We start from the raw sequence: 24,215 nt of genomic DNA, 5'->3' as shown, positions 1-24,215 counted from the left end.
CTTGACATATAGGTCTCTGATTCTTTTATTTTTTTTCTTTGCACTTAACTTGCTTTTGGCAGGTTTTGATTTCAAGAATTAAGAACATTTTTATTCAAAATTTTAACTATCCTTTTCCTTCTGCTTCAGTAAGAAATATTTGGGAAACTGAAGTTTGGAGGGGGGAAAAAAAAGAACCTCAGATCTAAAATGCTTGGTATTGAATAAGAACTGGATTCCATATATCTGAGGAAAAACATTTTAAGTGTTAAACAACAGAATAAGCTTCTTTATAGCTTACCAGATTCTATAATTCATTCTTTTACAGAGACAAAATTATACTCTTAGTCTATGGGAAATATGTTTATATATTTAATCATAGATTCGTCTTTTGGTATTTTATATACTATTACTATGTATCTGGACCAGAGGAATGAAGGTTTCTTCCTGAACTTATTCTGCCATCTTGATAATGAATTACCTATTCTTATTGTATAAGTAAATATTTGAATTTATTTTAGGTAGTGCAGGTTCATGTGTGCTTTCCCTATGATATGAACAAGAGGAAAAAACTAATGTGATTTAATACATTTATTCTTTCAGAAAGTCATTTATTTAAATGGCTAAATGTTTAACTTGGTAGTCATTTCTATTATGTAAATGTGTGTTCATCATTAATTGTAAAAAACCATCGAATTTCCTAATGATTCATTCCTGCATGATAATAATTTAGTGAGACCAGATCATTTAGTGATTCCACAGTATTCATTCAAGGAAAAGTTCTGCTTATTTTCATACATATATCCAGATGTACAATAAGGATATTGTAGTTTACAGGAAATAAGCAGGTAACTATTTTATGTATGGGCAATCTATTTTATTATTTTTTTTTCTCCAAAGTTTTAAATTTCCCCCCATCATTAGAGTTGTTGAGGAAATAACTGATGACAGTACTCTAATAAACTACGTCATGTTCATATGTATTATACCATATATTATGAAAAACCTCTAAATTTGTTTAAAGTTGGTTAGCTAAAAGGAGATCTCCGAAGTATTCTGAAACTTGAACATCACAGTCTGTACCATCCACAACTACATTTTATACTTTTCTGTAAATATATAAAACAAGATTTACTTTCTGTAGGTCTTAACTTCCAGAATTTCTAGATAGGTAACAATGGTATTACAGACTTAGTTTAAGAAATAAATTCTTACTGCATGCTAAAGTCTTAGAGTTCATAGGTATTTAACTTTGTTTCAGATTAAGATTATGATAGATGAGCTGGTTGCCATGGTCTCTGTTTATAGCTCAACCCCTGGATTACCAAGGAGGATGAATTACTTGCACTCTCACCTAGTTTGTGTAACTCCTTGTGGCTCTAAGGATTTCCTGGTTTGTCTGGATTAGTCCTACCTCCAGTGTTGTTTTGTTTTTGGTTTTTGTTACATTTTTTAATTGAATGGAAAAATAACCATGTTGGGTTTTTATAGATTTAGTAAAACAACCTTTTCTACAGGAAATCTTCTGTTTCTTTGGATACAAATCAAGGTAACACCTGATGTCCATATCTTTGGAGAAACTTCAGATTGAAGTAGGTCTCCTGAATAACAGAACCTCACCAAAATAAAAAGAGAGAGAAGTGTAGTTAGTATAGCATCTGAGTGCCAAAACGTCTAGCAGTGCATCCATGGCCTTTTATTTGCCCCCAAAATATCTGCCATAGCCTAAAAATTAGTTTATGGTTATGTAGTTTTTCATGTTTATAACCATTTTGATGTTATAATAATAGTAGAATTGTATGTGAAAATAATTCTTAAATGTATATGAATATTCCAAGAATTTTAACCAGTATTATAAAACATTTATTAGTGTTAGCATAATTCAGAATGTGGGTGAATATTTAGTACAAAGATTGGGCTTATCTCATTGAAATAGGATCTTTCCTGTGAAGCTTTTTGAAAACTTATGCTTAATTGGTTCCTAATTAGCTTTTACAAGAGGAATTATTTTAATGTCTCCTTAATTATTTCAAATTATTTATTTTTAAATTAAGATAATTAATATTTTTATATTATAACTCTATTAGTAGAAATTGACAATATTTCTCAAAATTAGAGACCAATTAAATTAGCCTTACTAAAAGTATAAATATGAAAAATATTTATTCTAAAATATTTTATTCTTCTTCATTTTAAAAGTGCACAACCACTAAAAACAAATAAAAATAAGCTTTCTATCACTGATCTGCATAAATATTAGCCTGGGATTTAGCACATTAGTTTAATTAGTCTTGATTCTTTACCAACAGGAAGGCCCCTGTATTACTGCTATCAGTAATTTAGGCTTCTACTTAGTTGGTGGGCTTCCTGAAAGGAAGTGTGATTATAGAATAGCCTTTTAGAAAATAAATGAATGGCTATGTCAAAGAGTCGATGAATACTGATATAGTAGCTTTTAAAAATAGAACAGAATCCAAAATTTCTAAGTATCAAAGAGCTCGTTGCTTCAAACAGTGAATGTCTACTCACAGAAGGGGTAACAACATGTACTGCCAAAGAGATTAGTCAGAAATTCAACTTTAGAATTACAGATTATTCTCTTAATCTTATCCAGTTTGTTTATCATAGACTTGTTTATTTACAAATTCTTAATAAAAAGCTTGATTTAGTGAAACCTGTCACAAAAACCAGAGGAGCAATTTGAGTGTATTTCGTAGCAATTATACATAAGCAACATTGCTCAGGAATGATACTATGTACTTCAGAGATCTAAATCTCATATAGTTCTGGATCTTCTAATTCAAGCCTGTCATTTTTCAGATGAAGAAACAGAGGCCTACAAAGGTTAAATATATTACTGCTGGTTACACAGGAGAAAAGAATGAGAAAATACTTGCCTCCTATAGTAGTAAATCACAGTTGCACATTTCTTTTTGAGATATTTTTAAAAACTTTGGAAATTTCCTAACACTGAGGAGATTGCAATTAATGCAATAGGGTGATGAGAACACTTCCCCTGTTGAAGAGGAGATTCTGTTTGTACATAAATTCTCCAGAAAGACAGGCAACATCATCAGATTAAAAAACAAGACTTAATGACACATAGTTATGGAGGAAATTCCAGAATACACATCCATCTATCTATCTATCTATCTATATTCCTTCCTTCTCTTCTCTTCTCTTCTCTTCTCTTCTCTTCTCTTCTCTTCTCTTCTCTTCTCTTCTTTTCTTTCTTTCTTTCTTTCTTTCTTTCTTTCTTTCTTTCTTTCTTTCTTTCTTTCAGGGGGAGTGGGAGAGGGAGAAGCAGGCTTCCTGCCCAGCAGAAAGCCTGATGTGAGGCTCAAACCCAGAACCCTGGGATGATGACCCGAGCCAAAGGCAGACACTTAATGACTGAGCCACCCAGATGCCCCCAGAATATGCATATTTCTATTGAGGTTATTCCTTGTATATTTTTTCTATTTAGATATAATTGACATACAACATTGTGTAAGTTTAAGGTGTACAATGTGTTGATTTGATGTAGTTGTATATTACAATATGATAACCACAGTAGCATTAGCTAACACCTCTACTGCATCACATATTTATCATTTCTTTTTTTGTGGTGAGAACATTTAAGGTCTAGTCTCTTTGCAACTTTGATTTTATAATACAGTATTGTTGCCTATAATCACTAAGCTGGGCATTAGATCTTAAAGACTTATTTATCTACCTAGCTGCAAGTTTGTACCCTTAAGTATCTCTCCAATTCCCTTACCCTAGCCCCTATCAACTATTATTCTACTCTTTTTTTTGTGAATTTGGCCTTTTTAGATTCTGTATATAAGTGATATCATACAGTATTTATCTTTTTCTGTCTGACTTCTCTCACTCCCTCCGTATTAACTGCTTCAGGTTTTGACTTAGTATTTATCTACATAAGAATCTCAAATATATGAAAGATTTGCAGTAATCTGTGATAATTTTTCTACACTATACTATTAAAACTTTGATATGCCCTTCTAGGCAATTATTTCTGTACCTTTATATATATATTCTTGGAGAGACAGAAAGAAATTCTGTTAATATTTATTTCTGCCTATGGATGAATGAGAAGGTTAGGTAATCTCCCCCCAAAATAACTATAAACTGACAAAAAAGAAACAAATAAACATTGAGGTGCTCTGCACTCGATCTTAGCCAAGAGGCCAAGAAGCAATTCACTGAAATGCTAAAGCAAGTAAGGAAGGCAAAGAACAATAGGAGAGGTATTTATCCTTGAAAAATTGCTGAAATTCCATTAAGAACTCGGAATCTGTGCACTTCTTGCCTAGGGTTGCCCTCATTGCTGTCCTGTGCACTTCTTCCTTGCCCTCTCCCACATTCCTTGAGTTTGTTCAGTATGGAAGTCCTGTCAGGACCTGGGAGGCTGTGAGGACTGGCAACTGTTAGGCCTGGGTCAAAAAAAGCTCACTCGGTGTGGAGAAGAATACTCACATTTGGCAGTGTTGGTGAAAGTAATGTTCCTGGCTGCAGTGGCTAAGTGCATTGGACCAATCAATCTACCAACCTAAAGTCAGCCTGCTGTGTGACTATAATTGTACCATCTTGCTCCAAGAATCTAAGACTAGGATTTTACAGAGTATGGTGACTTCACCTAAGTATTCATCTACCTGCTGTTTCAATGGGTAATATGTTGTGAGAGAAAAATTATGTGATCACTTACTCATTTTTTTCTTTTCTTCATAGCTTCTCAGGGTCTTTAATATGCTAAAGAAGATAGTAATGAAAGGTAGAATGTACTGTGAAATGTTTCTCAAACTTACAAGACCTTAGGAACTTTTTCAATGGAAGATGTTATGCCGTGCACCCTATGTGAGAAATTCTGCTTTAAACCATTTCTATTCATATATAAATTAGGTGAAAAAAGGAGAAGACTCTAAAGAGAACAAATATTTTCCCAAAACAGTCTCTTTATGTCCATATTTTAAGAGGATATGTACTAAATAGGGGGAATGGATCATATAATCAAGGATATATACTTAAAATATAGCATGAACCCATGTGAATATTAAACCTCAGAATGTGCAGTGAGTAACTTTCAGGATTCTGAAGATGGCTTAAAAATTATATTTTTGCCACTGTTGTAGTACGAGTACTGATCTGAGAATGGACTTAGGACAAATGTTGACTGATAATATTAACAGTTGACAGAAAACACTACTTAATGTTATTTAATTTGGTTTGTTCTAATCTCAAAGCTCATTCTTAACTTCTGGTTCTTAAGTAGTTAACAAGGGGATCTTTGAACCCTTTGGAGTTATATATAAAGTTATATACATAAATGCATGTATTAGTTTGTTGGGCTGGTATAACTCAGTATCACAAACTGGGTAGCTTAGACAACAGAAATATATTGTCCCACACTTCTGGAGGATAGAAGTTCTAAGTCAAGATGTCAACAAGGTTGATTCTTTCTGGGCCAGGAGGGAAGGCTCTGTCCAGGCTTCTCTCCTTGACTTGTTGAAAGCCATCTTCTCCGTCTCTTCACATCACTGTCCCTCTCAGTGTTGCATTGAAATTCCCCTTTTTTGTAAGGACAGCAGTCCCACTGGGTAGGGCCCATCCTGTAACCTCAATTGATTACCTTGGTGAATCCTCTGTTTCCACATAAGAATTCCACATTCTTCAGCACCAGGGATTAGGACCTCAAAATGTCTTTTTGGGAGGGACACAGTTCATCTCATTATAAATGCACAAGTACACTTTTCTAGAGCAAGGTTCAAATTTTTTTATATTTTCAATAGGGAGTATATTCCAAAAATGATTCAGAATCATTGACCTTAGGAGAATGGTATTTAAACCAAAAAAAGATGGGATAAGACACATTAAAAGGAAACTGAGAAGAGGAGAAAATAACTTTCAGGCAGAAACGAAATCACCCTCTGTCAGTTCATTCATTGGTTTGGGTTTTGTCAAGAGCTGCTCTGCACTGTTCAGTCAGGTAGGCACTAGTGACGTGAGACTGTTGAACACTGGAAATGTGACGTGTCCAAGTTGAACTGTACTTATAAATATAAACCAAACATTGGATTTCAAAAACTTAGTATTAAAAAAAGAAGTAATGTGTCTCATTAATACATTTCTATATTAATTAAATCTTGAAATAATCATTTTTGGATGTATTGAGTTAAATATATTATTAATATTACCTTCATTTTCTTCTTTTTTACTCATTTGGATGTTTTAATAGGAAGTTTAAAATTCTACATGTGACTCACATACTTCTATTTGATGTACTGATCTTGGTGTTCTAAAAAGTTCCATTTCAGGTTGATTTTATGGTGCTATGATAGATGTATATTACTGTGAAAATGAAATCAAATTGTACTACCAAGTTTTTATGAAGCTGTTAATGTAAAGCCGTGAGATCTTTAGGTGGGTGTAGATGACTATGGGTGTAATTGAGTATTTATGTCTAAGAAATGCAAAAGGTTTTACACTTTTTAATTTATTTACTGTTTTTTGATTGGTTGTAGTAAAACAAACTTAAAAAAGCCTGGATCACCTTTGTCATAGGAAAATGAGGCTAAACATTTTTATTGCCCTGTGTAACTGCAACCACGACCCAGTTGAGACAAAAGGTGGGGTAATGCAGCAATAATCTCTAAGTTAGCTGCATTTCTATAATGTAGTACAGAGGATTCTTGTCTCTTTGTGATTGTGACAGGGGTCTCCACCACAAACAGCACATCTGGTTCCTTGTACCAACTCATCAATATCCTTTATAAGCCATATTTAAGATCAAAAGGATAGAGTTTACTAGGGATGAGGTTCTGGAATGTTGCCAGCCCACCAGCATTGATATGATGCTTGCTGAAGCTTCACTCTGGAGGGCTTGGGTATGTGTAAAGGGTGCATATCACCAGGCTCGCTGAGTAGAGTCCGAATATGTGGTGTCATGAAAGAGAACCATTACAAGTGGGGTGGGCGGAAGAAGGAATCAAAGCGAGACCCCGAGTGCCAGTTTCAAGCCTTGTGGTAGAACTCAGTGCATTGAGAAATAGGTGCAAACACACATCTGTGACATTCAGCATTTTGTGGCGGTAGTTGTAATTTGGGGGATGACTGAACAAAAAAAAGAACTTGGAGTACTGCTGTCTGTGACATCACAAGCATAAAAGCACAATGGCTAGCCGTATTAACAACAATACTGTTTTTTTTATTTTAAATGAATAACTTGGACTGTACAGAGATTGTAACTGTTGATCTAGGTCACATACTTTGTTTTTCCTTTGTTAAGTAATAAATCTGATTGCATTTACATAGGACATAGTTTCCTAGTTTTCTGTTTTTTAACTCTTCCTTTTGTATTTGATCAGGCTCATTTTATTCATTGATGTCATTTGTGTGAATCCTGGAAATAATTTGAGTTTGTGACCCTTGGAAAATGATTTTTCTGACAATGATAACTAGTTTGATTAGTTCTTCTAATTCTAATTCTGCTACTACAGGTATTGTTCCTCCTCCTCCTTTACTATTACAATTGCTATTGCTGTTACTTTTATTGTTCTGTTATGGTTCCACCACCACACTGTTACAGTAACGTAATCACCAGCATTGTAACTACTATGGACTCGGTTACTTAAGCATTTATATGGGTGCCTGAGTGTATTCTAGGTTTCTTAGATGTGTTAGTTCATTCTTGGATGCATTACTTCATCTAACAGCATTTAAGTATATACTTGGAGTATATACCTTTGAAGGATATACTGTTATCATCACCATTTTACAGCTGAGAGAATTGAGGCACAGAAAAATTAGAAAACTTGTCTAGGGTAACACAGCTAGTAAATAATAGAACTGGGGTTCTAATCCAGGCAGTCTGAGAATTCTTGTGCTAAAGGTTCTTTTTATTTAGTAGAACGACCTTATTTTTTAAAATTTAAGAGTTCTCTTTAATTTTATATTTAAATCATTTGATGCCTTTGTTTTTGTAAAATGATTAAAGGCTCCTAAAAAAGAAAGGGTGGAATATATGGCCTCCTTGATTTCTTACTTAATGGTGTGGGCACACATTTAACTGGAAAAAGATATAGCTTGGTGTCATTAATGCACCATTAAGATGAATGGGAATGTTCATATCTGTGTTGGAGGTTTATTATGATTTGATGGCAAAGCACATAAGGCAGAACAGTGATTTATATTTAGTCCTTGATTAAAAGGCTGTGTGTAGAGATGCTAAATAAATATTAAATAATACTATCAAAACGTCCATGTAGACATTTTAGAAAAATAAAGAAATATATAGTTTTAAAATATAAAAAATATAGTGTTTTTTTTGTTTTGTTTTGTTTTGTTTTGTTTTTGTTTTTAGATTTTATTTATTTATTTGAGAGCGAGAGACCACAAGGAGGCAGAGAGGCAGGCAGAGAGAGAGAGAGAGAGAGAGAGAAACAGGCTCCCTGCCAAGCAGAGAGCCCGAAGCGGGACTCGATCCCAGGACCCTGAGATCATGACCTGAGCCAAAGGCAGCAGCTTAACCCACTGAGCCACCCAGGTGCCCCTAAAAAATATAGTTTTAACATAAAGACTTTACACTATATACTATACACTATATACTATTTATGTATTATTTGGTGGGTATAAATTTAACATTGTTACATCTTTTTGGTGAATTGACTTTTTCTTACTATTGTGAAATATCTCTCTTGTTGGTCTACTACTGCTTTCCCTTAAAATTCTCTGTGTCTGTTAACAGTATAGTTATACCAGCTCTCTTTTTCTTGATGTTTACTACATGGTATATCTTTTTCATCTTTTTTTGCTCCTCTACTTTCAACTTTTATATATTTAAAATCTATAGTTGTTTTTAAACCCAGCCTAATAATTTTTGTGTTATAATTGGAGTGTTTACTCCATTTATAATTGATGCAGTTACGTACACATTTAGGTGTAGATTGACTAATGTACTCTCTTTTATTCTCATTATTCTTTCTCTTTATTAACTTGTTACTTACAGATTTATTTATTTTTGTTTTAGTGACAATAATCCTTGAGTTGGCAGCAAACATCCATGACCTATTAAATCCTGCATTAACTTAACTTTCATGCTTCCTAGATAATGCTAGGACTTTGGACACTTTAAGTGCACTTAACCTTTTTGCATTATTGTAACATATATTTCAATTTGCCATGTATTTTAGACCTCATAAAGCATTATCATTTCATATATAAATACATATATTTAAGTATATAGTTTAAAATGTAAAAAATAAGGTTTTACAATACTCTCAGACATTATGATCGAATTATTGTGATACAAATTTGGTGACCCAGAGGTTGTTAAAACTCCTGGGATTAAAAATCCACAGTAGGATTTCTAACATTTGTTCATGAAGTAGTGAATGTCTCCGTTGCAGTATAATTGAATATATTTGAGATGAACACAATAAATGCAGTTTAAATTGGATTACAATTTTTAATTCATTTTACCTGCCATGTTGTTTAAATACTATTAGGGACAGTGGTGACAGGGACGATGGGATATCAGGGACGACTCTATTACTGTTAATTCAGGAGACCAAGGGTGAATTCTGAAAATGATGCTTTATGATGCTATATGCATTGCTTTGAAAATAGTTCCAGTGATTTTTATTTTGAAAAACAATTTTTTTAAAATTGAGTACTAATAGGAAGGTAACTATGAACTGGAGAAATATCTTATGAGAAGTTATATTCATTCATTAAAACTGTATTCCAGGAGACAAATGTTAAGATATTCTTTGCTAAAAATGATTTTTTTGACCAAATAAGTTCAGAAAGTAGTGAGTTAATAAAATTAAACATATTTCTTTTACTCTAAATAGTTGAATCTTTAATATGGTAATTAGTATGCATTTTCAGTCTGGTTAAATGAGGACTACAACATGCACTATTTTCCACAATTCAACATTTGCATTATTAGAAAGTTAATTTATTTTCAACAGAACGTGAGGTTATTGAAAACTAAAGCACATAACAATATTTGATGTACTTTGCTTTTTAATTTGACCTTCTATACTGGAATTAATTTCATTGATATTAAATTAGGTCTTTAATAAATGAAGTTTACTGAAGTAGAGGCTCCTTTACATTGCTCTGTGCATTTATCTTTTATTTATTCCCTTTTATTTGGTTACTCTGTTTTAGAGATATTTGTGACATGCTTAATTAGGAAGTGCAAAATTATGAAGTTAGCTAATATTATATTTTAAAATAAAATTTTGAGTAGTACTAATTTTTGAGAGACTTAAAAAATAATAAGTAGGTTGAGTTTACCTGAAAAAGCTCTTGGCAGGTAAATAACAAAAATAATAAATTTCAAGGGCTAATGTGACTTTCTTTTTAAAAACTCTGACATTTCCTTTTCATGATTTTCCACATGGAGATCAAGCTCTTTCTCTGGTATATTATGGTATAGCTTTTCAAAGTGAAAGAAAATTAGACTTTGTTACCATTAGAGTTAGCATTCATGTGACTAATATCTTTAAGACATTGTGTGTGCAAAGTATTATAATGGAAATCAAGAATAATGAATCATTTCTTTTAAAAATATAATTGCTTTTTAATTAACAACCTTTCTTTTAAACCCAAAGATAAACAAAAGGAAAAATAATATCTGATAGCTATATGGAGAACTTCCTGTAGACATGCTGTCATTTGAAAAGACTATTTTCAAAGCTGAGTTCTTGTAGCTTATGTTGCAAAGAGTGTGATTGGCAGAAACTCAGGATAAGAAGTGTATTGTTTTAAATACATAAAACGAAGATGCCACCATTTAAGTAGCATCTTTCTCTTGCTTCACCTCATGCTTATTTAGGAACAAAAAAATTAAACACTTTAAGAACTAACCTGCTTTCTCTTTTAGAAGGAAAATTTGACATCTCTTGAATCACTAGCTCTTTCTAATTCTGGAGAGGAAAACATCTTTTGATAAGAATTTCTTTTTGGCCTAGAATTGTTTGTGAATTGTTCTTCTTGTTTAAGTATCACATAAATTGCAATAACCCACATGGTTTAGATGGTACCACATTCCAATCCTACTTCCTTATTTGAATATTAGCATCATGAAAATAAAGTACATGTCCATAAGGAGAGGTAGCATAGCCTATTTTAATGGAAAAGATTTAGAATGATCTGAGAGCTCATGTTTAATCTTCTCTTTATTATTGTGGATAGAATACCTATTTCTTATCTCTGTGTCAGGCAGGGACTCTGGAAGCCTTATATGAATAATAAATGTGAAACTATTTGCACTTATTATTGATGTTACTCTTTTATTTAGGAATATATAGATTCCAAAGAACTTTATAGTTTTCTTTGTTTCCTATACTCTTTGTTCTCTCTATTCTAAAAGTTAGTTTATTTAGTGTTCTTCCTGCATCACCAAGCATAGTGCCTTGCACACAGTAGTATTTCTAACATTTGTTCATGAAGTAGTGAATGTCTCCATTGCAGTATAATTGAATATATTTGAGATGAACACAATAAATGCAGTTTAAATTGGATTATAATTTTTAATTCATTTTACCTGCCGTGTTGTTTAAATACTGTTAATAAAATGTTGACACATTTGGACTTCTATCGTTATTATCTGGCATAGCATCAGGACTGCCTCAGAGTTTGTTTTAGCATCATCATATTGCTAAACAAAGCCCTGCAGTTATGACTTTTATTTGGCACAATTTCCTACCTATTTCAGAAGGATAAAGTATAATTTATACTAGTTGTTTTTCCCTAAGCTTCATAACACTTATTTAAACGTTGTGTTATATCCCAATGAGCCTAAAAGACTCCATTCATTCTGCTCTTTGGCTGGCATGCCACTTACTCATAGATTCATTGACTATGATTGATTATAAACTGCCTGTGAGACCCACTTACGTGGATTGGTCATTTGTTAGAGTTTAAATGAGTCACAATTCCCTCTGCTGTTGGAGTTTACAACGTGTAATAAGGTGTTTTTAATGACTTTCACTGCAAAATACACTCCTTTTATCTGTAGGCCAGCTTGGTTTAAGTCTCTGTTTGTTGGACACTACCCTAAAGAAAACTTTTGTCCCCCATTATACTTTGTTTTCCATGAAACCATATCCTAGAATATTTTAAAAGCCAGAGGGCAAACTAATTATGCCCCCATAAAATATTTTCACAAAAATAAACAAAATATTCTACATCAGCCTTTTCACCAAAATTACCTTTTAGATGTTCTGCATCCCTGATAAATTTAAAAACGCACAACAGACATCGTCATTATAGATAGTTGTGTACTTGGCCTGATTGTGAATTTCTAAAGAAAAGGGATAAATCCACGGTTTACGTCATCTTTGCTACTCAGCATCAGCATGGTGCTTTGTACTTAATGCGTAGCCACAGGTTTTGTCAAAGGGAATTGTCCTCATACTTGTATAAAAGATTTATGAAAAGTCTTACTAGTGAATGCTCCACAAAGGTCTTTGGTAGACTGTTACCTAAAACCAAAAAAATCAAGAGCAGTAGCTAAGCTGTCAAATAATTATCAGGGGGTGGGGTCAAAGATCAAGTTTAAAGCATTAGGACTTTCATTGGAAACTATATTTTCAGTTTGGGGAAAACTGAGTATGTGGAGTTTTGTCCAAGTATGTCTACCCTTTCAAAACAATATCAAAATTACAGTGCCTAGGATTCCTGAAATCAAATTTTGTTCAGACCAAGGTCATCGAATCTGCTAAGTTTCTGGTCAAAAAGAATAATGGGAAAGTGAACCAGCATTGATTTTATGCTGCTCTGTGTGGGAGGCTGTGCTAGGTGCCTTGCATAATTTATCTCATTTCATCTTGACCATAATCAATATCAGGCCTTCTAGCTCTCAGTTCAGAAGAGAGGTTAAGTAATTTGTCCAAGGTTATATAACGAGTAGGAGAAACAGCCAAAATTTGAACTCACTTGTGGGTGATAGCAAAGCCTATGCTATTTAATTACCCATTCTCTGATTCAGGTTCTTTTACTATTAATTAATAACTAGATTTGGTTGTTAAATCATAAATATTTTATATAGGTGAACTCGTAAGATTTAGTGTAAAGAATACCAAAGTAAAAGCTTTTTTGTCATTTGTTATACTGGAAAATAAATAATTATTAAGACATTTTAACATCAGTTGGATGCACAGAAAGGATCAATCTGTAAAGAAGTCTGAGGTCAATATAAATCCTACTGATTTCTCTTAACTTTGCTTTGGATAACCACATGTTCCTGTGTCTGTGCTATTGGCAAATGGAAGTACCCAACTCATTCTGATTTTCTCTGGAAATGAATCCAGAGAGAAAATAAGAGCCTCCTCTACTCTTCTGTCTCCTTAGGCACTCAAAAGCAGGTTACTGTTGTTAAAAATCGATTGCATCACTGTTGAAGTCTCAATTTAGAACAATGTAAGTTGATCTTTTGCTTACTGATTGCCTCATTAGGGAGAACCCATTCTTCCAAGGGGGCGGGGGGAAGACAGGTCTCTCATATTTACATATTATCCAGAAACCTTTACTTCCCACAACTTCTATTCTTAAACAATTTTAGCTATCAATAATAATTACTGGGGAGCCTGGGTGGCTCAGTTGATTAAGTGTCTAATTCTTGGTTTCAGCTCAGGTTGTGATCTCAGGGTCATGGGATTGAGCCCCAAGTTGGGCTCCCTGCTCAGTGCGGAGTCAGCTCCAGATGCTCTCTCCCTTTCCCTCTCCCCTACCCGCCATTCATGCGTGCACTTGCTTGCTCTCTCTTTCAAATAAATAAATCTTAAAAAAAAAAAAAAAGGTAATTACTGAGAGATTTACACCATAATTATTTATAGCACTGTGAATATGTAGGCTTCAGTTATAGTTCTACCAATAATTTAATTTTCTGATCAAGGAATTTTTTTAAAGATTTTATTTATTCATTTGTCAGAGAGAGAGATCACAAGTAGGCAGAGAGGCAGGCAGAGAGAGGGGAGGCAGGCTTCCCGCTGAGAAGAGAGCCTGACGCAGGGCTCCATCCCAAGACCCGGAGACCACAACCCAAGCCGAAGGCAGAGGCTTAACCCACTGAGCCACCCAGGCGCCCCAAGGAATTTTTTTTTTAACCAATCTCTCTGCATCTCATTTTTCTTATCTGTAAAATGTAAAATATGAGGAGAAAATTAGATAATCTCTGGAGTTTGATCAGCTCTAAATTTATAGTTTTCCAATGTATTTAAATTTTACTGTTTTTTTAATGGGATCAGGAAAGTCAGCAGTGTGCCAGGAGGTAGCTAATGTTACTTGGTGGAAAAATGTTCCTAAGTCATCCTTTACCTATTGCCATCTCATTAATTCTGAAAGGAATTAGGTTTCTAAATGGTGGGGGAGACTCTATTACTGGAGGTTACTATATTAATGGAGGCATAAATTCAAATTTATGTACATTTATATATTTATTATTATATTGTCAAAATATAATTTAATGCAGTACTTATCACATACTTAATAAAAAATAGCTGATGTTAACATTGTTATTAATATTAGTACTCATGATGGTGATGGTGATGGTAAATACCACTATTAAATGCAGTAAAATACTGCTATCTTATTTAAATTTTCAAAAAATATTTAAAGAAAATATGCCAATAGTATTAATTCTAGTAATTCAAATATTTAAAATATATATTCCTGAAATTTTATCTTAGCAGAATTTGATAATAGATTTATGAAGAGATATTTCCTCAGAAAATAAGATCTTGCCTTTTGAACAAATACTTTTGATTTTGGGAATGGATCTGCCAGGCTTCAGAGACATGTGAGTTGTTATGATGAACAATGAGCCTTCATACCCCTGGGCGCTTTCAAAATTTGGACAAAGCTGCTGTGCTCTGAAGATTCTTTTAGCACTTATTTGGGTCAGTAAATGTTATTATATGCTCATAAAGCCCTTTCTTTAGCCAGTTCTCTAACTTGCAGCCTGATTTTAAAGAACGCAAAAATAAACATTAAAGAATGAGGTAGAAAAATACAATAATAAACACTAATAAATGCTAATAGACCAAAGTATTCATCTGTGTGTTTATATGAGCAAATGAGAGAGAAAATTATATTTACCTAAGTGATTTTGTTGATGTTGAAGTAAGTTTGATTTTTCCATGAAGCAATTTATTTTTCATAAAAGAAGGAAAATTAGATCATACCTTTTAGCTATATGGTTCTCACGTTCATCAGTCAAAAATTTAAACCATTTTCTCAGGAAATGTAAAGGTTTTTAAGATACTAAATTTTTGAAGCATAAGAAACTAGGTAAAATACTCTTAACTTTTCCTTTAAGAAATGGTTAGTTGCTAGGAGACCGCAAATAGGAGCTAATGATTCCAAGTTTCAGGCAGCTCTCAAGTAGGCTTGTATCTCTTTTAGAAAAGACGTTTACTCCTGTTCACACCAGCCTGTGCCACTAATAATTAAATGCCTGATGGTTCTGTTCTCACAGCATTTTAAATTTTGTTGAGGAAAATAGAAATAATTGGAGGGTAGAAGAAAATAGTATGTTAGAAAGCATCAGATTAATTTACTTATCCCAACATTTGTTAAATAAATGCCTTTTAGGTGTTGGGCCTGTCGTTTCACTCCAGGGAAGCCACATTAAATAAGATGTTGTCTCTGCCTTTTAGGAGTTCCCTCTCTGTTTGGGGGAAGAAATAGCTAAACAATTAATTACAGTGCAAAATCACAAGTATAGGATCGTAGAAAGTACTCAGTATATGGTAAATGAATGAATGATTAATAACTGGATGTTTACAGTGCTATGTAGAAAGTCTGCAAAGGTAAAGGAGAAGGAATGACATTCTTCAGCAGTAGTTTAGAGTTGTTGATCTTTGAACTATAAATTGAAGAGTGAGTAATAGGGCTAAAGAGTGTGAAGGTTGAGAAGGCAGCCCAAAACATTCCAAGTAGAGAAGACAACTGATGCTAATTATATACATATAATCAACACTTGGTATTTTTTTTTTTTTAAATCAACACTTGCTATTTAAGCATTCCTGTCACCTTGGCCTTTTTCCCTACACTTAGCAGTTTTTTTTTTTGTTTGTTTGTTTTGTTTTTTTTAAGATTCTATTTATTTGACAGAAAGACAGAAAGAGACACAGTGAGAGAGGGAACACAAGCAGGGGGAGTGGGAGAGGAAGAAGCAGGCTTCCCGCTAAGCAGAGAGTCTGATGCAGGGCTCGATCCCAGGACCCTGGGATCAGGACCTGAGCCGAAGGCAGATACTTAACGACTGAGCCACCCAGGTGCCCCTTCACTTAGCAGTCTTGTCCAAAATCAGTTCCCTTGATAATAGCAAACATGTATGTAATGGTTAATGTGCCAGACTAAGTACTTTACAAATAATAACACATTTAACTTACAATCACAGTGTAAGGGAAGTACTATTGTTATCCTCAGTGAGGTTCAGTAGCTTGTTCAAGGTTATACAGATAACAAGCAGGGAAACCTGGTTTCAAATTCAGGTATCATATATAGCTCACTCTTAAACTAATTTCTGTAACACCACATTGCTGTTTGTATTTTCCCAACAAAGATATATTTACACCCTCCTCCTCCTGATATATCATTTCCTTTCAGAATCAATCTTATCAGCCTTAAAGACTGAGATGCAATATTGGAATAATAGTGTAGAAGTAGCAATAGTTGGTAAGTGGTCTGGCTATATGCTTATTTTACTTCAAGGGATAAGAATGGTAGCTTATTGGATGTGGTGTCATTAAGTTTATTTCACAGTGATGAGGAGCAGTGTTGAATGCCCAGCAGAGATGAAAATACATTCAGGGTTACATTGGTTTGCTAGGGCTGCCTTAATAAAAGACCACAGCCTAGGTGGCTTAAATGACAGAAATCTTTTTTCTCACCATTCTTGGGGCTAGAAGTCTAAGGTCAGGGTGTTGGCAGGTATAGTTTTTCATGAGGCCTCTCTCGGCTTGCAGATGGTTGCCTTCTAGCTGTGTCCTTCCATGGTCTTTTCTTTTTGTGTGAACATTCCAGGTTTCTCTCTCCTTCTAAGTATAGCAATGATACTGGGAATAGGGCCCACTCAGATAACATCAGTAAACCTTAATTACCTCTTAAAGACCCTGTCTCTAAATACAGTCATATTCTGTGGTATATTGGGGGCTAGGACTTTATTTTATTAGTTTTTGAGGGACACAGTTCTGTGTTTAACTAGGAGTTTCTTAACCATAAAAAGGGCAATCAGTTGTACACAGTTACTCTGGGAAAGATTGTGAATCAATTTAATGAAAATGAGAGCTAGCAAAAAGATATCGACAGAGTATTGATTCTGAATACTGACATCAGTAGGATAAAGGAGGCCATAGATTAAGAAATTGGAAGCACATTTTAATGATGTCTAGGAAGGAAGGACACGACAGTAATGTGCTAGCTTTGTTGCCCTAATCAGCCTTCTTAATTATAAGCAGAAAGTTAATCTTCAGGGCTCTGAATAGCTTACATCTTCGTTGTGTACCTGCCACTGAGAAAGTCTAAATTAATAGGGGAGTAAGCAGTAGTGGGGATGTGGCAGATGAAGGTTCTTAGAGCATCTCTTTTTGAGATAATTTGCAAAGTTAAAATGTTTTTTTTTTTTCTTTTTTTGTTTTTTGTTTTTTACAAATGAAGGGGTATTATTAACTTAAAGATGTTATTTTTCTGTAATTCCAAAAACTGTACTCTTTTATAATGGTCAGTGTAGTGAATATAACTCCTCAGGTACTCAAAGTGTTAGTGATTTCTTCCTTATTTGGATCATATTTTTCTATTCTACATGTTTAGCAATTTTTTATTATATACTGGACATTGTGGTTTTTATGTTGTTGAGAATCTGGAATCTGTTGTCTTCCTTTAAAAATTCTTGAGTTTTGTTCCAGCCGGTAGTTAATTTACTGGCAAATAACCTTGATCCTTTTTTTTCCCCCAAGCTCAATTGGGATGCATTTAGACCTTTTAGAGGTATCACCTGCATGCTTAGCATTTTCAGTGTGGTATTTTAGTCCACCAGCCGGATGTTCTGCATCTCCTAGTATATGTAATATTTGGTATTTCTATTCAGCTCACCACTCTGACTCCTTAGGAGCTGTTTTCTGCTGGGCCTTACGGTCTTGTTCTGTGCATGTGCAGCTTGTTATTCATCTAAAAACTTAAGATCATCCCTTTTGGGCTCATTTTTGTGTGCAGTTATCTCTTTGCCAGTACCGTATCTTACAGAATCCAACTATGTCAATATCACCAAAGTCTAAGGTCTGCTTCTTCAGTTAAGTGAAATCATTGTGTTCTCCTCAGGCTCCATCTATCTGCCTGTACTGAGGTCCAGAGAATGCCACCAATCAGGAAGAGTGATCCCGAGCTCACCTGTTGCATTTCCTTTCTTTCTGGAGACATAGTCTTATACTGACTACTGTCCAGTGTTGCAAACCAGTAAATTCTTCTTGAGAAATTAAAAACATCTTTAACATGAGTTCTGATAAAATTAAATTCAGCTTATAGAAGTTGTTTTTTGCTGAGGTCAGTGTTATATATTCATACTAACATTACTACTGTTTTGAAGAAGTTAAGCCTGGCTATATATTAGCAACATATCAAAGATAAATCACACCAGCTTGAAACATTAATGTAAAATACTTGATAAAAGCCCCATCCTGAGAAGGAGCAGCATGTTGAAATCACTTGTGTCCAGAAAAGTGTTCTGAGAACGGTTCTGCTAAAGAATGTTTGTTTTCTTAGTTTTTGAGGTCCTTGAGTAACAAAATCAACATGCTTCTGTATTTAATGAAAATAGGTTTGGAAATAGCAATAGGTGTTTTGATAATAAAAAACTATTCATGGCTTCAATCATTAGGGTGCCTTATTTTCTTTATTAATAATTACTGAAACAAGAGATTTTTAAAGTAATCTGTTGCTGTAGATTTGAAGAAGTCGAGGAAGTGGCTTTATTGATCTTTAGACCTGTTATATATAGCATAACAATTTAGAGTTGTTAATAATTTAATATTGTTAATAATGTTTATATAATATGTATTATATTTAATGTTTAGTAATGTTTCTATATAAACAATAATAATATTTAATAATGTTAATGTTTAATATTTTCAATAATGTTAATTTTTAAATTATTATTTAAAAACAAAGCAGAAACACGTAGGTATTAGAAACCTAGGAATATCATTTTTATTGTCATCAGAGAAGTTAACACATTAATACATATAAAGTAAATTAGAAGTTAGTGACAGATTACTTTTTGAATAATCATGTAAGATTTTTTTTGTGACCGTTAATGTGTTTCTTTAAATTTTCAATTTTATTTTTTTTTTACTTTCCAGTTTTAAAAATGTTCATTTGATATCTGCATTTAAGAGGATAGCTGTCTATCTAAAAAAATGAACATGGATGAGGTAAATAATTGAAAGACATTTTAAAACACTCCATTTGGTCAGAGATGAAAAAAATACAAATTAATTTCAGATAACAGTTTGGTAAAAATTTACTTTTTTTCCTCCCTCCCTTTCTTTCTCCATTTCTGCTCTTCACCCTTTCTCTCCTTCTCTCCTCCTATCTGCCTTCTTTTTCTATTTTAAAGAAAATTTTAGATCTAATATTATTGTGTATTATTGGATCTAAAGAAGAACAAGGTGGGTCTCCCAAAGTAGTGGGACAAAGTTATCTGGATAATGCTGGCAGATTTTCCAGGTACTTTTCTGAGAGATGACATTTCCATTTTGTCAGTTTACCTGGATAATTACCTAAGTACTCATTTTCAATAGCTGTAGAAGTATGGCATTAAGATGTATTTATCCCATCCTTTTGACCAACCTTGATTGTTTATGATTGAATTGCTTATTTTTCCTTATTTGTGTTCTTCCTACTTCCCTAAATTTAGGATTCAAGGCAGCTATTTGAGTGTCATGAAGGAGTTGATATCTAACTCACTAATAGCCAAGGTCTAGCTCTTGGCAAGATCTTTAATTTTGAATGATTATATTTAGTGTTATTGTTATATAAGTTTTGGCAGCATATAATATGAAACCACTTTAAATAAAAAAAAATTAAACTTTATAAAATATTTAATTGCTGCCTATACCTTTTTAATATGTACCAAATGTTAAAGGGATTTTTTTTTAAACAATATGTTTTCCATTTAATTGTTTTAAATTATTATCCCTTTATGGTAAAGATTCTATTAAATTTTTAAAGAGTAGTTTTATAATATTTTATAAAGTACAGTTATCTAAACTATTACAGTTGGCATCAAAGATGATATCTAGAAGAATGTAGGTATTCTTTTTTGTTTCTCTTGAATCAGTACCTGAATTAGTAGGTTAAGCAAAAATTTTATGCTGATTCTACTCTAAGAAATAACATCAGCTTTAACTCAGATGATTTATGACCTCATTAAATTTATCTTCTTCCTCTGCAATTCAAATTGGTCAAATAAATCCAGTGGCAATTATGTAGACAGTGAGTTTAAAGCACTTTGTGTAGGCATCCACAACAATTCTGTGACCTACAGGAAGTGTGTTATTGTCTATTGAATACTGATTCTTGACGGTCTCTTTCTTTTACCCTCGTGTGTCTGTATTTTCTCTTATCAAGTCATTTATCCTAGTTTTTTTCTCAGTTATTTTTTCCTATATGTTTGGCCTTCATTAGGAATAATACCTCTCACTTTTAATTAGAGCACTTACAAACTTTTATTTTTATATATGTATGTATAGGTCTATTTATCAGTTTAGATGAACAGTAACACACATATAGACTTTTCTTTCTGCTTCTGTATTTTCCCAGCTGTGTTATGATAACTTCCCCTCTATTGATTATTTTTTGGCTAAGATATCTGGTAACCGTTATTTACAAATAATATACTCCTTTGTACAAGGTCAGAATATTCTCCCGAAGGGCATTTTAAATGCCAACTCTAATGTAATGTCCTAGGTTTTGAATTCATGTTTGCTTTATAATGAATATTACAGGCTTCTTTTTTTTTTTTTTAAGTTTTGTTTATGGATAAAGAGGCCAAACGTGTTATTTTTGTTTGTTTGTATTTAACTATAAAAATTTTGCTCTGTTTTAGATTTTACTTATAAAAACTTCAGTATTTTCCTTGCTGCTATTTTTGTTGAAAAATAATATTTTGAATTCCTACAATATACTGGGCAATAAGATGGACCCTTTTTCTAAATGGCAGTTTATTATGGAATAATTACAAATATCAAAATGTGAGGATGCCAATAGCATCTACTTCATTGGAAAAATGTTTCTTGTGTCAGTAGTTTTATCTTTTTTTTTCATTTTATTCAAAATTATAATGCCTAAAAAATTCTAGCCCTTTATAGTAGCAGTTTGTCCATTTTAATTCATGTCTAAGCATTCCAGTAAATTCATATGTGAAAAATCTTATTTTATGAATTGTAGGGAGAATAAGATAAATAACTCTGTGAGGCTACTATGCTATAATATCCCCACTTCCCATTTCATGATTAAAATACCTTCAAATTGAAATTTGGACTTACCAGTCATTTATAAATTATAGTGGAATAGCATTATATATGTGTGTGTGTATGTGTATACATGTACATACTTAATTGAACCTTAGTTAACTGTATTTTCTAGGTAAGTATAAATTTTACCAGGGATGAATAAATTTATATTTTTAAATAATTCTGCCACTTGCCTGCTATTCCACTTAATGATCACTGGTAATGCATGAAATCTAGCCTGACAGGAGTTAATATCAGTAGGAAAAACTTATGAATAAGTATGAGTAACTTTAAGATGTGGGGCTATTGACAAAGAAATGGTAAGCACTATTTAGGTAGCCAAGCAAGTATAAGGTGATATCCTCATCCAAGAAAACAATGAAAAATTAATTGGGAACCATAGGGAAATCTGACTAAGGAAGCATTAGAGAAACTGATACATCTGCCACAGAATATTAAAATAATGACATTAAATTGGGAAGGCCAAGTAAAATCTTCCTGTATTGATGATGTGGTTAAGTTATTGAAGGCTTTGAGTAATTTTTTTTCAAAGTACGATTTTTCTATAAAACTGTACACAGTATTAGTCATGAAATATTTAGGCCTGAGTATTATCATACTACAGAATTATATGCACTATGTATTACTATATTTAATAGGAAATCTAAGGAATTTTCAAAGATAGTTTTGATTAATTGTGATTGTTTTCCACAAGCACTGACATTACAGTAAGATTCAACCTCACTGTGTATATTATTTCCTAGGAGATCCAGAACAGTTTTCCATACTCCATTTTTCTAAGTCTGTGACCTATACTGCAGTTATATGATTAGGAAAAGATGCTATGGCAGCACAGAGGAGGGACAACTAACCAAGACCTCTAAGGCTTCCTGACGTAGTGAAATCTTTACTAAGATAACAAAGATGGGTGAAATTTAGCCAGTTGAGTCGTAGGTGGTAGAACACTATAACGGGAAGAAAATCATATGTGCAAAGTCCAAAAGGAGAGTGAGAGAGAGAGAGAGAGAGGGAGAGAATGATATATCAAACAAAATTTAGTAAGGCTGTAAAAGTAAGTTGAATCAGGAAAAGAAAGCTGTTAAAGTGCATTAGTGAGTTTTACCTTTGTCTTCAAGATAGTAAACAAAGACATGATTTGACCAGATTTGCAGTTTAAGACAAATTCTCCTAGATGTAACTGTTTTAGCTATTTAAAAGCAATAGCAATAATCTAGGGAAGGGATTATGGAAATACTGTGGATGCAGAGAATTATTGGAGAGCTTAAGCCTTTTAGGGAGTGCTGATTGAATGTGCAACATGAAGTTTGGGAAGGCATCAAAAATGATTCCCAGTTTGGCTTTTGGCAAGTTATGGGGTAGTGGCATTATAAAGGCTTTGTCCTGAGATTGCACATTACTAAGACAGCATGCTGTAAATGAGAAGTTAAGACATTGCCAACAGTGATTGCTAAGAGTGATTCTGAAGCTTGCCAAACAAGCTTCATATAGAAAATCTAATGTAAAGGGTATACCTTTATAATAAGCTGTAATAAATTTTGCAGTGTTACTATCTGTCAAATCAGTGCTTAAAATTATTTCGCTGTCGTTTGTCTAGTTTTGAATATTAAGGCAAAGGCATGTGTAATTATTTGTCTTGGAATAAAAACTTTACAGGATTTTTATTTTTTTAATTTTTTATTTTTTAAATTTTATTTATTTATTTGACAGACAGAGATCACAAGTAGACAGAGAGGCAGGCAGAGAGAGAGGAAGGGAAGCAGGCTCCCGCTGAGCAGAGAGCCTGATGTGGGGCTCGATCCCAGGACACTGGGCTCATGACCTAAGCCAAAGGCAGAGGCTTTAACCCACTGAGCCACCCAGGTGCCCCCTTTACAGGATTTTTATTGAAAAATAAAAAAAACTATAAACAAAAAATCCTTAAGTTGCCCATTAAAAATAAAGGTGTAATGTAAAGAAAAATGTGGATATTTGGAAATGAAATTTCTGAAAAAAAAAAAAAAAAGACTTTCTCATTTGGGCAAGACATATTTTTTTAATTTAATTTTTTAAAAATTAAATATAATGTACTGTTTGCCCCAGGGGCACAGGACTGTAAATCATCATGCTTACATACTTCACAGCACTCACCATAGCATATACCTTCCCCAATGTCCATAACCCAACCACCCTCTTCATATCCCCTCCCCCCGACAACCCTCAGTTTGTTTTGTGAGATTAGGAGTCTCTTATGGTTTGTCTCCCTCCTGATCCCATCTTGTTTCATTTTTTCCTTCCCTACCCATGAAACCCCCAGTCTGCCTCTCAAATTCCTCATATCAGGGAGATCACATGATAATTGTCTTTCTCTGATTGACTTATTTTGCTCAGCATAATACCTTCTAGTTCCATCCATGTCATTGCAAATGGCAAGATTTCATTTCTTTTAATGGCTGGGTAGTATGCCATCGCATATATACATACCACATCTTTATCCAGTCATCTGTTGATGGACATCTAGGTTCTTGCCATAGTTTGGCTATTGTGGACATTGCTGCTATGAACATTTGGGTGCACGTGGCCCTTCAGATCACTACATTTGTGGGTTTTTTTTTTTTTTTTGGATCACTATATTTGTATCTTTAGGGTAAATACACAGTAGTGCAATTGCTGGGTCATAGGGTAGCTCTATTTTCAACTTTTTGAGGAACCTCC

At 33.4% G+C, this 24,215-nt stretch overlaps 1 protein-coding gene and 1 long non-coding RNA gene across 8 annotated transcripts in view; one reads left to right on the top strand and one right to left on the bottom strand.

Annotated features, from left to right (window-relative positions):
- The window catches only part of XRCC4 (X-ray repair cross complementing 4), a 332,298-nt gene that overhangs the window by 116,893 nt on the left and 191,190 nt on the right, over window positions 1-24,215 (top strand). The window lies entirely within an intron of this gene.
- Window positions 1,105-13,580, bottom strand: LOC116860895. Its single transcript, XR_004381366.1, has 3 exons — window positions 13,570-13,580; window positions 1,652-1,653; window positions 1,105-1,189 (listed from the first exon to the last, which is right to left on the bottom strand). It is a non-coding gene; the product is annotated as an uncharacterized LOC116860895 (long non-coding RNA).

This window comes from Lontra canadensis, unplaced genomic scaffold (assembly GCF_010015895.1).
Source record: "Lontra canadensis isolate GAN:19392208 unplaced genomic scaffold, GSC_riverotter_1.0 scaffold4, whole genome shotgun sequence".
NCBI classification, from domain to species: domain Eukaryota; kingdom Metazoa; phylum Chordata; class Mammalia; order Carnivora; family Mustelidae; genus Lontra; species Lontra canadensis.
Note: the sequence above shows the minus strand (reverse complement) of the source record. Positions and strands in the feature narration are given on the sequence as shown.